The sequence below is a fragment of the Acipenser ruthenus genome, chromosome 43 (genome assembly GCF_902713425.1).
Source record: "Acipenser ruthenus chromosome 43, fAciRut3.2 maternal haplotype, whole genome shotgun sequence".
Classification (NCBI taxonomy): Eukaryota; Metazoa; Chordata; class Actinopteri; order Acipenseriformes; family Acipenseridae; genus Acipenser; species Acipenser ruthenus.
This window is the reverse complement of record NC_081231.1, coordinates 8,206,666-8,221,193: the sequence shown is the minus strand read 5'-3', so window position 1 is coordinate 8,221,193 and position 14,528 is coordinate 8,206,666. Positions and strand designations below refer to the sequence as shown.

Genomic DNA, 14,528 nt, shown 5'->3' with positions numbered 1-14,528 from the left:
ATCTGCTCTGATTATTGAATCGTATTTTGTCATATACTTGTACTTTTTAGAACTGAAGTCATTGTATTTTCTCTTGCTCTTATATGTATGAATACTTGAACTGTGATTCTTGAAATGTATTTTTGTTTATGATTGTAAGTCACTGTGGGTAACGGCGTCTGTGTCCTCAGAAGGCTCTGATTATATTACGATTACTATCAGGATCATATAACAAGTACTGCTTTATTACAAATTGAGCATAAACTGCATTTTCGTTTTAAGTAAATAAAAAGTTGAAAAATGGTGAAAAGCTTTAAAATTGCATTGCTGCTGCTGCAAATAATAGGGTTAACACCTAAAACGAGTGTGTCCTCAGAATTAGCATGTGCCTTGTTTTATGGTCATTCCTTACTCAGCAATGCGACCATAGCTTCACTCTAATATGAAATCCATTTAATGTAAAACAAAATGTTTCTGGTAAAAGATGTACGATTCTTAACTCCAGAATAATTCATTTTCAGAGACAGCCTAAAACTATTGTAATTATTGCTATAGAAGTACCAGTTCTTTTGGATCAAAATACGGTTACTGCCAGGCTTGTGGACTGAGGCAGTACTGAAACTTTCAGTTCATTATTATGAAAACAATAAATAAAAAATGGGTGTATACTACAGCCGGTAGATGGTGTCAAGTGTTTTAAAAAAATACTATTTGCAAAATAGTATTTACTAATTTCTATTTAAAATACATGTCTGGCAACCTATTTTCTATTTGTATTTTAAATAAATATGGAGACCAATGTTTTCTATTTAAAGAGTTTCCGAGACTATTTTGCCCATCCTTGGCATTCAGCTGTTAACTGTAAGGTTGGTTTCCAGCCCGATTGCCTTTCCGGGCAGCCTTCTCAATAGAGTCCAAGCTTCCGATTTCATTTGCAGTCGTGAAGGGTGCGGTGGCCAAGTGGTAAGGCGTCGGTCTCGTAAACCGAAGATCACGGGTTCAATCCCCGTCCGTACCTTGTTGCTGTCTTTAAAACACTATTTGTTACTTGTTTGTACCTTTGCAGTTGAAATGAAAAATTCTATAATGCAACTTGTATTTTAATTTAAATAAAAATAGGGGTATTCGGATTTGAACCCGGGATCTCTTGATCAGCAGTCAAATGCTCTACCACTGAGTTATACCCCGACTCCAACAACACCATTTCCTATCAAGCACAACCAACGGTGCCGAGCTGTCAGTTTCAGAAATGCAACCTGTCAAGGCGAGTGATTTTTTACCTCGTATCCCGCAGAAAATTCCTGTGGTGCAATTGGTCGGTGTGTTTGGCTTTTAACCCTTTAAGGACCGAGATTGTGTCAATACCACATCATACTGAAATTTCAAATTGAAAGCCACAGCTTGCCTTGCCAGACGGCTTTGACAGATTATTTAAGAGAAGCTATAACGTTCCCCAGAGTGTCCTGAAAACAAGGACACCCATTCCAAGATGCGACTGTAACAAATTGATTTTTTGTGCATTGTTATAGGAAGAGAGTCAAATACAGCCAAAAAAACGCTTGGTCCTTAAATAGTTTAGCAAACGGTTGGTTGCTTGTGTAGCAGGTCTTTATATACATATAGCTACATTTATGTTAATAATTTGACTACGACACCTTGTGTTTATTGAGGACAAGGACGTCGAGTGGTTGGTTCCCGCGCAAACTCTTTTATCCAGGGGAAACCAAGCAATCATATACCAAAAATAATCTTTACAAGTTTTTATTAGTAATTGTTTTAAAAATCTCAAGCACATTAACAATAATGTAAACCATATGACAATGCCACCTTCACTTCACAGTCTAACAATTGTCTAGTAGATATACAGTATATATATATATATATATATATATATATATATATATATATATATATATATATATATATATATATGTATAGACATGAGGAGGACTTGCATGGACACAGTTAGTGATGAACCTAATGATCCTTGTGAACCCGGTCAGACAAACCAGCATAAGAGAGAAAAGAACCTCAACGGGCACAAGCCTGGAGTTAAATGACCAAGAGCTTGTGAGAACTGCATGGGACACAGTAAACACAGATCTCTGCTTTGCATTGGAAAGGTTAAGTGGAACAGTTGAAAAGAAGCTGGATAAATTTAGGGACATCATCTACGCATATGGAAGTGAGAGGTTTGGAGTTGAAAAAAGGAAGGAAAAAGTACACACTATTCCTGGAAAGTCTAGACGGCAGCAGGAGATTGAACGCTTAGTTAGAGAAAGGAGACAGCTGTAATCTGCCACAAGTGTTATTCAATCTCTAATATTCTGCATTTAATCATATCCTGATGTAACTATCACTGACACTGTTATCTGCTCTGATTATTGAATCGTATTTTGTCATATACTTGTACTTTTTAGAACTGAAGTCATTGTATTTTCTCTTGCTCTTATATGTATGAATACTTGAACTGTGATTCTTGAAATGTATTTTTGTTTACGATTGTAAGTCACTGTGGGTAACGGCGTCTGTGTCCTCAGAAGACTCTGATTATATTACGATTACTATCAGGATCATATAACAAGTACTGCTTTATTACAAATTGAGCATAAACTGCATTTTCGTTTTAAGTAAATAAAAAGTTGAAAAATGGTGAAAAGCTTTAAAATTGCATTGCTGCTGCTGCAAATAATAGGGTTAACACCTAAAACGAGTGTGTCCTCAGAATTAGCATGTGCCTTGTTTTATGGTCATTCCTTACTCAGCAATGCGACCATAGCTTCACTCTAATATGAAATCCATTTAATGTAAAACAAAATGTTTCTGGTAAAAGATGTACGATTCTTAACTCCAGAATAATTCATTTTCAGAGACAGCCTAAAACTATTGTAATTATTGCTATAGAAGTACCAGTTCTTTTGGATCAAAATACGGTTACTGCCAGGCTTGTGGACTGAGGCAGTACTGAAACTTTCAGTTCATTATTATAAAAACAATAAATAAAAAATGGGTGTATACTACAGCCGGTAGATGGTGTCAAGTGTTTTAAAAAAATACTATTTGCAAAATAGTATTTACTAATTTCTATTTAAAATACATGTCTGGCAACCTATTTTCTATTTGTATTTTAAATAAATATGGAGACCAATGTTTTCTATTTAAAGAGTTTCCGAGACTATTTTGCCCATCCTTGGCATTCAGCTGTTAACTGTAAGGTTGGTTTCCAGCCCGATTGCCTTTCCGGGCAGCCTTCTCAATAGAGTCCAAGCTTCCGATTTCATTTGCAGTCGTGAAGGGTGCGGTGGCCAAGTGGTAAGGCGTCGGTCTCGTAAACCGAAGATCACGGGTTCAATCCCCGTCCGTACCTTGTTGCTGTCTTTAAAACACTATTTGTTACTTGTTTGTACCTTTGCAGTTGAAATGAAAAATTCTATAATGCAACTTGTATTTTAATTTAAATAAAAATAGGGGTATTCGGATTTGAACCCGGGATCTCTTGATCAGCAGTCAAATGCTCTACCACTGAGTTATACCCCGACTCCAACAACACCATTTCCTATCAAGCACAACCAACGGTGCCGAGCTGTCAGTTTCAGAAATGCAACCTGTCAAGGCGAGTGATTTTTTACCTCGTATCCCGCAGAAAATTCCTGTGGTGCAATTGGTCGGTGTGTTTGGCTTTTAACCCTTTAAGGACCGAGATTGTGTCAATACCACATCATACTGAAATTTCAAATTGAAAGCCACAGCTTGCCTTGCCAGACGGCTTTGACAGATTATTTAAGAGAAGCTATAACGTTCCCCAGAGTGTCCTGAAAACAAGGACACCCATTCCAAGATGCGACTGTAACAAATTGATTTTTTGTGCATTGTTATAGGAAGAGAGTCAAATACAGCCAAAAAAACGCTTGGTCCTTAAATAGTTTAGCAAACGGTTGGTTGCTTGTGTAGCAGGTCTTTATATACATATAGCTACATTTATGTTAATAATTTGACTACGGCACCTTGTGTTTATTGAGGACAAGGACGTCGAGTGGTTGGTTCCCGCGCAAACTCTTTTATCCAGGGGAAACCAAGCAATCATATACCAAAAATAATCTTTACAAGTTTTTATTAGTAATTGTTTTAAAAATCTCAAGCACATTAACAATAATGTAAACCATATGACAATGCCACCTTCACTTCACAGTCTAACAATTGTCTAGTAGATATACAGTATATATATATATATATATATATATATATATATATATATATATATATATATATATATATATATATATATATATATATATATATGTATAGACATGAGGAGGACTTGCATGGACACAGTTAGTGATGAACCTAATGATCCTTGTGAACCCGGTCAGACAAACCAGCATAAGAGAGAAAAGAACCTCAACGGGCACAAGCCTGGAGTTAAATGACCAAGAGCTTGTGAGAACTGCATGGGACACAGTAAACACAGATCTCTGCTTTGCATTGGAAAGGTTAAGTGGAACAGTTGAAAAGAAGCTGGATAAATTTAGGGACATCATCTACGCATATGGAAGTGAGAGGTTTGGAGTTGAAAAAAGGAAGGAAAAAGTACACACTATTCCTGGAAAGTCTAGACGGCAGCAGGAGATTGAACGCTTAGTTAGAGAAAGGAGACAGCTGTAATCTGCCATAAGTGTTATTCAATCTCTAATATTCTGCATTTAATCATATCCTGATGTAACTATCACTGACACTGTTATCTGCTCTGATTATTGAATCGTATTTTGTCATATACTTGTACTTTTTAGAACTGAAGTCATTGTATTTTCTCTTGCTCTTATATGTATGAATACTTGAACTGTGATTCTTGAAATGTATTTTTGTTTACGATTGTAAGTCACTGTGGGTAACGGCGTCTGTGTCCTCAGAAGACTCTGATTATATTACGATTACTATCAGGATCATATAACAAGTACTGCTTTATTACAAATTGAGCATAAACTGCATTTTCGTTTTAAGTAAATAAAAAGTTGAAAAATGGTGAAAAGCTTTAAAATTGCATTGCTGCTGCTGCAAATAATAGGGTTAACACCTAAAACGAGTGTGTCCTCAGAATTAGCATGTGCCTTGTTTTATGGTCATTCCTTACTCAGCAATGCGACCATAGCTTCACTCTAATATGAAATCCATTTAATGTAAAACAAAATGTTTCTGGTAAAAGATGTACGATTCTTAACTCCAGAATAATTCATTTTCAGAGACAGCCTAAAACTATTGTAATTATTGCTATAGAAGTACCAGTTCTTTTGGATCAAAATACGGTTACTGCCAGGCTTGTGGACTGAGGCAGTACTGAAACTTTCAGTTCATTATTATGAAAACAATAAATAAAAAATGGGTGTATACTACAGCCGGTAGATGGTGTCAAGTGTTTTAAAAAAATACTATTTGCAAAATAGTATTTACTAATTTCTATTTAAAATACATGTCTGGCAACCTATTTTCTATTTGTATTTTAAATAAATATGGAGACCAATGTTTTCTATTTAAAGAGTTTCCGAGACTATTTTGCCCATCCTTGGCATTCAGCTGTTAACTGTAAGGTTGGTTTCCAGCCCGATTGCCTTTCCGGGCAGCCTTCTCAATAGAGTCCAAGCTTCCGATTTCATTTGCAGTCGTGAAGGGTGCGGTGGCCAAGTGGTAAGGCGTCGGTCTCGTAAACCGAAGATCACGGGTTCAATCCCCGTCCGTACCTTGTTGCTGTCTTTAAAACACTATTTGTTACTTGTTTGTACCTTTGCAGTTGAAATGAAAAATTCTATAATGCAACTTGTATTTTAATTTAAATAAAAATAGGGGTATTCGGATTTGAACCCGGGATCTCTTGATCAGCAGTCAAATGCTCTACCACTGAGTTATACCCCGACTCCAACAACACCATTTCCTATCAAGCACAACCAACGGTGCCGAGCTGTCAGTTTCAGAAATGCAACCTGTCAAGGCGAGTGATTTTTTACCTCGTATCCCGCAGAAAATTCCTGTGGTGCAATTGGTCAGTGTGTTTGGCTTTTAACCCTTTAAGGACCGAGATTGTGTCAATACCACATCATACTGAAATTTCAAATTGAAAGCCACAGCTTGCCTTGCCAGACGGCTTTGACAGATTATTTAAGAGAAGCTATAACGTTCCCCAGAGTGTCCTGAAAACAAGGACACCCATTCCAAGATGCGACTGTAACAAGTTGATTTTTTGTGCATTGTTATAGGAAGAGAGTCAAATACAGCCAAAAAAACGCTTGGTCCTTAAATAGTTTAGCAAACGGTTGGTTGCTTGTGTAGCAGGTCTTTATATACATATAGCTACATTTATGTTAATAATTTGACTACGGCACCTTGTGTTTATTGAGGACAAGGACGTCGAGTGGTTGGTTCCCGCGCAAACTCTTTTATCCAGGGGAAACCAAGCAATCATATACCAAAAATAATCTTTACAAGTTTTTATTAGTAATTGTTTTAAAAATCTCAAGCACATTAACAATAATGTAAACCATATGACAATGCCACCTTCACTTCACAGTCTAACAATTGTCTAGTAGATATACAGTATATATATATATATATATATATATATATATATATATATATATATATATATATATATATATATATATATATATATATGTATAGACATGAGGAGGACTTGCATGGACACAGTTAGTGATGAACCTAATGATCCTTGTGAACCCGGTCAGACAAACCAGCATAAGAGAGAAAAGAACCTCAACGGGCACAAGCCTGGAGTTAAATGACCAAGAGCTTGTGAGAACTGCATGGGACACAGTAAACACAGATCTCTGCTTTGCATTGGAAAGGTTAAGTGGAACAGTTGAAAAGAAGCTGGATAAATTTAGGGACATCATCTACGCATATGGAAGTGAGAGGTTTGGAGTTGAAAAAAGGAAGGAAAAAGTACACACTATTCCTGGAAAGTCTAGACGGCAGCAGGAGATTGAACGCTTAGTTAGAGAAAGGAGACAGCTGTAATCTGCCACAAGTGTTATTCAATCTCTAATATTCTGCATTTAATCATATCCTGATGTAACTATCACTGACACTGTTATCTGCTCTGATTATTGAATCGTATTTTGTCATATACTTGTACTTTTTAGAACTGAAGTCATTGTATTTTCTCTTGCTCTTATATGTATGAATACTTGAACTGTGATTCTTGAAATGTATTTTTGTTTACGATTGTAAGTCACTGTGGGTAACGGCGTCTGTGTCCTCAGAAGACTCTGATTATATTACGATTACTATCAGGATCATATAACAAGTACTGCTTTATTACAAATTGAGCATAAACTGCATTTTCGTTTTAAGTAAATAAAAAGTTGAAAAATGGTGAAAAGCTTTAAAATTGCATTGCTGCTGCTGCAAATAATAGGGTTAACACCTAAAACGAGTGTGTCCTCAGAATTAGCATGTGCCTTGTTTTATGGTCATTCCTTACTCAGCAATGTGACCATAGCTTCACTCTAATATGAAATCCATTTAATGTAAAACAAAATGTTTCTGGTAAAAGATGTACGATTCTTAACTCCAGATTAATTCATTTTCAAAAACAGCCTAAAACTACTTTAATTATTGCTATAGAAGTACCAGTTCTTTTGGATCAAAATACGGTTCCTGACAGGCTTGTGGACTGAGGCAGTACTGAAACTTTCAGTTCATTATTATGAAAACAATAAATAAAAAATGGGTGTATACTACTATTATTATTTATTTCTTAGCAGACACCCTTATCCAGGGCGACTTACAATTGTTACAAGATATCACCTTATACATTATTTCACATTATACAGATATCACATTATTTTTACATACACTTACCCATTTACACAGGTGGGTTTTTACTGGAGCAATCTTGGTAAAGTACCTTGCTCAAGGGTACAACAGCAGTGTCCCCCACTGGGGATTGAACCCACAACCCTCCGGTCAAGAGTCTGGAGCCCTAACCACTACACCACACTGCTGCCGGTAGATGATGGTATCAAGTGTTTTAAAAAAATACTATTTGCAAAATAGTATTTACTCATTTCTATTTAAAATACATGTCTGGCAACCTATTTTCTATTTGTATTTTAAATAAATATGGAGACCAATGTTTTCTATTTAAAGAGTTTCCGAGACTATTTTGCCCATCCTTGGCATTCAGTTGTTAACCGTAAGGTTGGTTTCCAGCCAGATTGCCTTTCCGGGCAGCCTTCTCAATAGAGTCCAAGCTTCCGATTTCATTTGTAGTCATGAAGGGTGCGGTGGCCAAGTGGTAAGGCGTCGGTCTCGTAAACCGAAGATCACGGGTTCAATCCCCGTCCGTACCTTGTTGCTGTCTTTAAAACACTATTTGTTACTTGTTTGTACCTTTGCAGCTGAAATGAAAAATTATAAAATGCAACTTGTCTTTTAATTTAAAAAACGGAGTATTCAGATTTGAACAGGGGACCTTTTGATCTGCAGGCAAACGTTCTACCACTGAGCTACACCCCGACTCCAACAACACCATTTCCTATCAAGCACAACCAACGGTGCCGAGCTGTCAGTTTCAGAAATGCAATCTATCAAGGCGCGTGATTTTTTTACCTTGTATGTCATTTGTAAAGAAACTAATTTGATTAAAAACCTAACGTATTAGAGGTCAATTGTCTATTTGAATGTGTCCACTAATGGGCACATTTCCTTGATTGCAAAACTTTCTTACCTCAAATGTGACATAAAGCGTACATACCTCTTATACACAATGAGATATAAGTCGTCAAACTAAGGAGAAATTCTTCTTCTTCCACTTTTTAAGGGTGTGCAGTGACTATTCAAACAGAAAAGCTAAATAACTGGACATCTACCAATCATGTGATTCCACATGTTGGTCAACGTCAAAACATACCAGGGTGCGCAAGCAGTTTGATATCCACACCGTTTATATTAAACAAACTAGAATCTTTGGTTCTGTTGTTCAGTATTTTCTTAAAGTGCCTTGCTCAAGGGTACAGCAGCAGTGTCTCCCACCTGGGATTGAACCCATGACCCTCCGGTCAAGAATCCAGAGCCCTAACCACTACTCCACACTGGAACTTGGCATTTAGAAGTTATGATCTGTAGCCTAATGTACATGAAAGACACCGTAAAGCACACTTTTTACAGGCTCTGTCAGTGTCATTTGTGACTTACAAAATGAAGTTACATTTTATAATGTCTCTGCTATCTGTTTATATATCAACCACACATGTGATTACCCAACAAAAAAGCCAGCCATGCATACGCATTATCATACTTGAAATGTAACATTGTTGTACAATCAAGAACACGATCAAGTTGCTTTAGAAAGGCAGGCATATCTGACCTGATGTACTCGGCTGGAAAATTAGCACTGAAACAAGTAAGATATTTGATATTTCATTTGTTAGCCAGTTTCCCGGTGGTGCAACAAGTGAGTAACTCATGTAATTAGAAATGCTTGTGAAGCGCAGGATCGAATTCCTACTTCTGTGAGGAAGTGTGCGTGTATGAACTTGTTTTAGATTTTAAATAATAATAATTACATTTTCCAAAATGCAAAACTAAAAGAATCATATTTTATGATATTTTTAAAATAAACTTTTAATCATACCCTGATGTAACTATCACTATTATCTGCTGTATTATTGAATTGTGGTTTGTCACACTTATACTTTGCTTGAACAAAAGTTATTGTATTTCTTGCTCTTATTGTATTACTTGTATTGTAACACTTGAAATGTATTTGCTTACTATTGTAAGTCGCCCTGGATAAGGGCGTCTGCTAAGAAATAAATAATAATAATAATAATAATAATAATAATAATAATAATAATAATAATAATAATAATAATAATAAATAACTAATTGAAAAAAAGAGAAAGAAATAATACATGCTTCCTTCCAGGAGTAATCTAGGCTATATTTCAAGGAAGCATTGTCTTGATTCTGGTTCAGTCAGATCACGTGATGTGGTGCTTCATGCGGAACACTGTTTGCTTCAGGGGGTTCGAGGCGGGTTACGTCATTTGTTTGCTTCACATGAAGCAGTGGTCATTTGAATCACCTGAAGTAGTGAATCACTGAATCATGTGACTGATCCGAAGCCTCAATGAACCCCGTGTATGATTTGAAGCCTGAATGAAGCAATGAACCCCGTGTATGATTTGAAGCCTCAATGAACGCCGTGTATGATTTGAAGCCTGAATGAAGCAATGAACCCCGTGTATGATTTGAAGCCTCAATGAACGCCGTGTATGATTTGAAGCCTGAATGAAGCAATGAACCCCGTGTATGATTTGAAGCCTCAATGAACGCCGTGTATGATTTGAAGCCTGAATGAAGCAATGAACCTCGTGAATGATTTGAAGCTCAGCGCTAATGTAATTGAATCACTTGAAGCCCCTCTCCAAGACACATAGGCATTCTAGTATCAGGCATAGCATTAATGGGTCATTAGTTCAGTGTCTCATCGGTGTCTCTCGGATGGCTAGATTATTACAGATTATTTTTAAGCATACAACATACTTGAAGTGTAACCCCAAGTCAATTAAAACCTATTGAACATTTAAAAAAAGAAAAGTGTTTTTAAAGAGCATAATATATAGAAACACAACATCATAATAATGTTGATTTTATTACATTTCAGTGAAACATACTTGAATGCAAAGATTTCTAAATATACATCCATATATATTTTTATAAAAAAAAAAAAAAAGCATATTACATATACGAACCCGGACCGCTAGATTGAGGTTGATTACTTCATCTCAATAAACTCATAGAGCCGTCACGGATCCCACAGTCATAACACAAACATCAACAAGATATGGTGCTTTAAGGTGTAGTGGTGTGTTTTCAATAGTATAGCAATTTGATATTTATAAATTATATTTATTTTGTTGATGTATCACAATGAAATAATATTGAATTCAAGGCTTCTTTGACAAAGGTTTGAAAACACATTTTACTAACAATTATTTCTGGAAAACATCTCAAATAATCATTACATTTATTTTTATAATAATTAACAATTATTAAACTCCCCCAATTTCACATAATAGCAGCCAGCATATGTTTATATATATATATATTGTGTGAGATGGCAGGGAGGGGGTTAAAACCTCTCTGCAGGAAAAACATGTGCGGAAGGCACACGTTTGTTTTGTTTAATTGTTTTGTTTAATTGTTTGTGTTAATTGTTTAATTGTTTTATTGATTGATCATTACCTGCACCTGGCTACTATTGAAAATTGGAGCCAGGTGCAGGGTTTAAAAGGAGAGCAGTCAGTCTGCTCTGGGCAGCTGCTGAAGAGGGTAGAAGCCCGACTGTGCTGGTGTGTGGGTACAGCCGTAAAATTAAAAAAAAGGTAGAGTGAAGCCTTTTTGTTGTGTGCGCTATTCTGTTTGTTTTTGTTGCAGGTAAACAGCTTAGCTGTCCTGTGTTTAGTTTAGGTTCCTGTTTTGTTTTAGTTATTGCTCAAAGAAGAGCTAGGTGTTTGTTTTGTTTATTTTTGTTTTTGTGTTTCATTAAAAAAATTGCGCAGCCGCGCTTCAAAAAATCAATTTCCGTGTGTTGGGTCAGTGTTTAAAGGGGCAACGAACCGTGGTGGGTGCGATTCTTTTACAATATATATATATATATATATATATATATATATATATATATATATAGTTTTTTAATTTAACAAAGATGAATTGAAATTCATTTAAAATGTAATTTGACAAACAGTATATTCTTCCTTCCAATTCTAACCTACGTCAACGAAGCATTATTGATTCGAATTAAAGCGATGTATTGGTGGTTTGTGTTTCCTTTTGTAAATATACCATCAAAACGGTTCGACAGTGAAGCTATGACACCGTCAGCAAGATTTTACTCCGTGAGCGTGCGTGACTGAACACCCCGAGCGTCTGCAGCTTCAGAGGATCCGTAGAACTGCAGGCGTTTGTGTCACGTGATGTATTGCTTCATGCGAACCAGTTGAACCTTTGATTCACAACACTGTTTGCTTCTAATGGTTCGAGACGGGTCGAAGCGGGTGAGGCTTTGTACCCATCACTAGGAATAGTCTGTCCCTGTTTAGAGAGGGACAATTTAACTAGACCCAAAAAATGCATTTGTTTTGTTTCAAATAAAGCCACGCCCTGGCGTGTTTCCTTCTAGGTTTTGTTTTCCTTGGATTTAGTATTGCCTCCTACACACCACAAGGACATGATCCTGAAAGACAGCAGAAAAAATCATTACTGTGTATATATATATATATATATATATATATATATATATATATATATGCATCAATGGATTATGGAAATGAAAAGTGGTGCTGTAGTAGATGCTGGGAAACCTCTCTCTCTCTCTCTCTCTCTCTTGCTTATTTTGGGGTCCATGAGAACATTCCTTTGGTAAAGTTTGTGAACAAAGGCATAATCCATGGTCTAGGTGGCTTGTGGCTGATTGCTTCAATGTTTGTTCTGAGTACTGAGTTAGGGAACACAAGGTACAGTAGTACAGGTCTAGTATTCATCTTAGGAGAACTAGCTAGCATGGTAAATACTTTGTAGAGAGCCTCCTATACTTTATAGGAGGCTGTGTGGTCCAGTGGTTAAAGAAAAGGGCTTGTAACCAGGAGGTTCCTGGTTCAAATCCCACCTCAGCCACTGACTCATTGTGTGACCCTGAGCAAGTCACTTAACCTCCTTGTGCTCTGTCTTTCGGGTGAGACGTAATTGTAAGTGACTCTGCAGCTGATGCATAGTTCACACACCCTAGTCTCTGTAAGTCGCCTTGGATAAAGGTGTCTGCTAAATAAACAAATAATAATCATAAGCGAGGGTCCAAAGGGAATTGTTCAAAATGCTGTATATACAATACATGTTATACAGTGACACTCGGTGGTGGTTCTTGGAACTGCAATGAAATAATTCAGGAAAAGCATTGCCAATTTTAGTTTAATTTTTCAATGGGTGATGTTCTAATTTACATATTATATTTGTTTGTGTTGAGACAAAGGGAGGATTTGCACTTTGTATGTTTCAATAGAGATCTTGCGAATTAATAATCATACTTATTATGATGAAACAGATAGTTGAAATAAAAGAAGCAAACATTTCTTCTCTCACAGACTGCATCATGTAGGCAGACATCACCAGGTGAAGAGGAAACCTCAAGGTTGAAATTAAATCATGTTATCAAAATAATTAATACTGCACTTGATTTTCTTCTAGGTGCTGAAATGAGGTGATTCTGATTTTGATGAAGATTCAAATGTTGGGACGGGTGAAGACAACAATGAAGCATTCAGCTGATGATCACATACCGAATCTCTTTCACTCCAAGAACAGGACTGAACATTGAAACTGTTGTTCTGTTAAAGAACAAATGGACTATGAGATCACCTTTCATGGACATTAGTTTTTTAAATAATGGGATATTTAAATGATATACTGTACCTGAGCGCTCTCGTCATGCCAATAAAGCATTTTTGAATTTGAATTTGAATTTGTATTATTGAATATGTCTGGAGTGAATGAAGGGAAATGTATGTTAATGTTATTTGTAACAATGGGTTAGCAATAGAAATATTGTGTAAAATGATTGCGTTTGTGGGTATTGTAAAGCATATCACAAGATGTAATGGGGTTTGCATAATTAAGGAGAAAAGGGGTAATTGTTTACTAATGTTGCAGATAGATAGTTAAGCATTGATAAACTATTTTAGTACTTATTCAATGTTGAGTGATCATTTTTGAAGTTAGTTTAAATCAATCTGATGTGAACATAATGTTGATATGGTCTGAAATATGGATTCTGGAAGAAGTGATTTTTACATACACAAATGTTAAAATACTGTTTTACTACAAATGCGAAAAATTGTAAGAAATCAAATCTGTAATAACTTTAGAATGTCTATTTTTGTGTTACACCTGTTAAACATCTGTACATGGAAAATGTGTTTTTTCCCCTCTATGCTAAAGAGAATGATGATTCATGCTGCTGACACCTATGATTCCAATAAGCTTCAAGTGAATCCCTTTCCTGAAATTACAGATAGATTGAAACAACTACTGGGAGAGGAAGAAAGGATAAAGGTACATTGAGCAGAAATACAGGTTCCAGTGGACGCTCATCAAGACAAAACTGATGAATTCATACATGAAAGAAATTTGGAATTTCTGTACAAGAATACATACTGGGATTGTCTGTTTAAGGGAGCAGTAACCTGGAGTTGAACTATTTTTGTAATCATACTGATGATGTTTATATATCTTCCTAGAATGATTCACTAGTATTATGGTGAAATAATTCGAATTCGCACAAAGAAACTTAAGGAGTTGTTGATTATAGGAATTATTGATTTAATAACCCTATCGATGGCAGGTATTCAAAGACGGGTAAGATCTAGGATGCATCTAGACAACCTAAAACAGAAGCTTGTCGCTGGGATTAAATTCAATCTTAAATCAATTCCTTATAAATCACTACTTTTGATAAAGTTTGTATTATTTTGCATCACTGT

The 14,528-nt window shown here is 36.0% G+C and overlaps 4 non-coding genes across 4 annotated transcripts; all 4 read left to right on the top strand.

Moving 5' to 3' along the window:
• Positions 1-925: 925 nt before the first annotated feature.
• Positions 926-997, top strand: trnat-cgu (transfer RNA threonine (anticodon CGU)). Its single transcript has one exon. It is a non-coding gene; the product is annotated as a tRNA-Thr (tRNA).
• A 2,277-nt stretch (positions 998-3,274) lies between these two features.
• Positions 3,275-3,346, top strand: trnat-cgu (transfer RNA threonine (anticodon CGU)). The gene has a single exon. It is a non-coding gene; the product is annotated as a tRNA-Thr (tRNA).
• Positions 3,347-5,641: 2,295 nt separating this feature from the next.
• trnat-cgu (transfer RNA threonine (anticodon CGU)) lies at positions 5,642-5,713 on the top strand. The gene has a single exon. It is a non-coding gene; the product is annotated as a tRNA-Thr (tRNA).
• Positions 5,714-8,267: 2,554 nt separating this feature from the next.
• On the top strand, positions 8,268-8,339 carry trnat-cgu (transfer RNA threonine (anticodon CGU)). The gene has a single exon. It is a non-coding gene; the product is annotated as a tRNA-Thr (tRNA).
• The last annotated feature ends 6,189 nt before the right edge of the window (positions 8,340-14,528 follow it).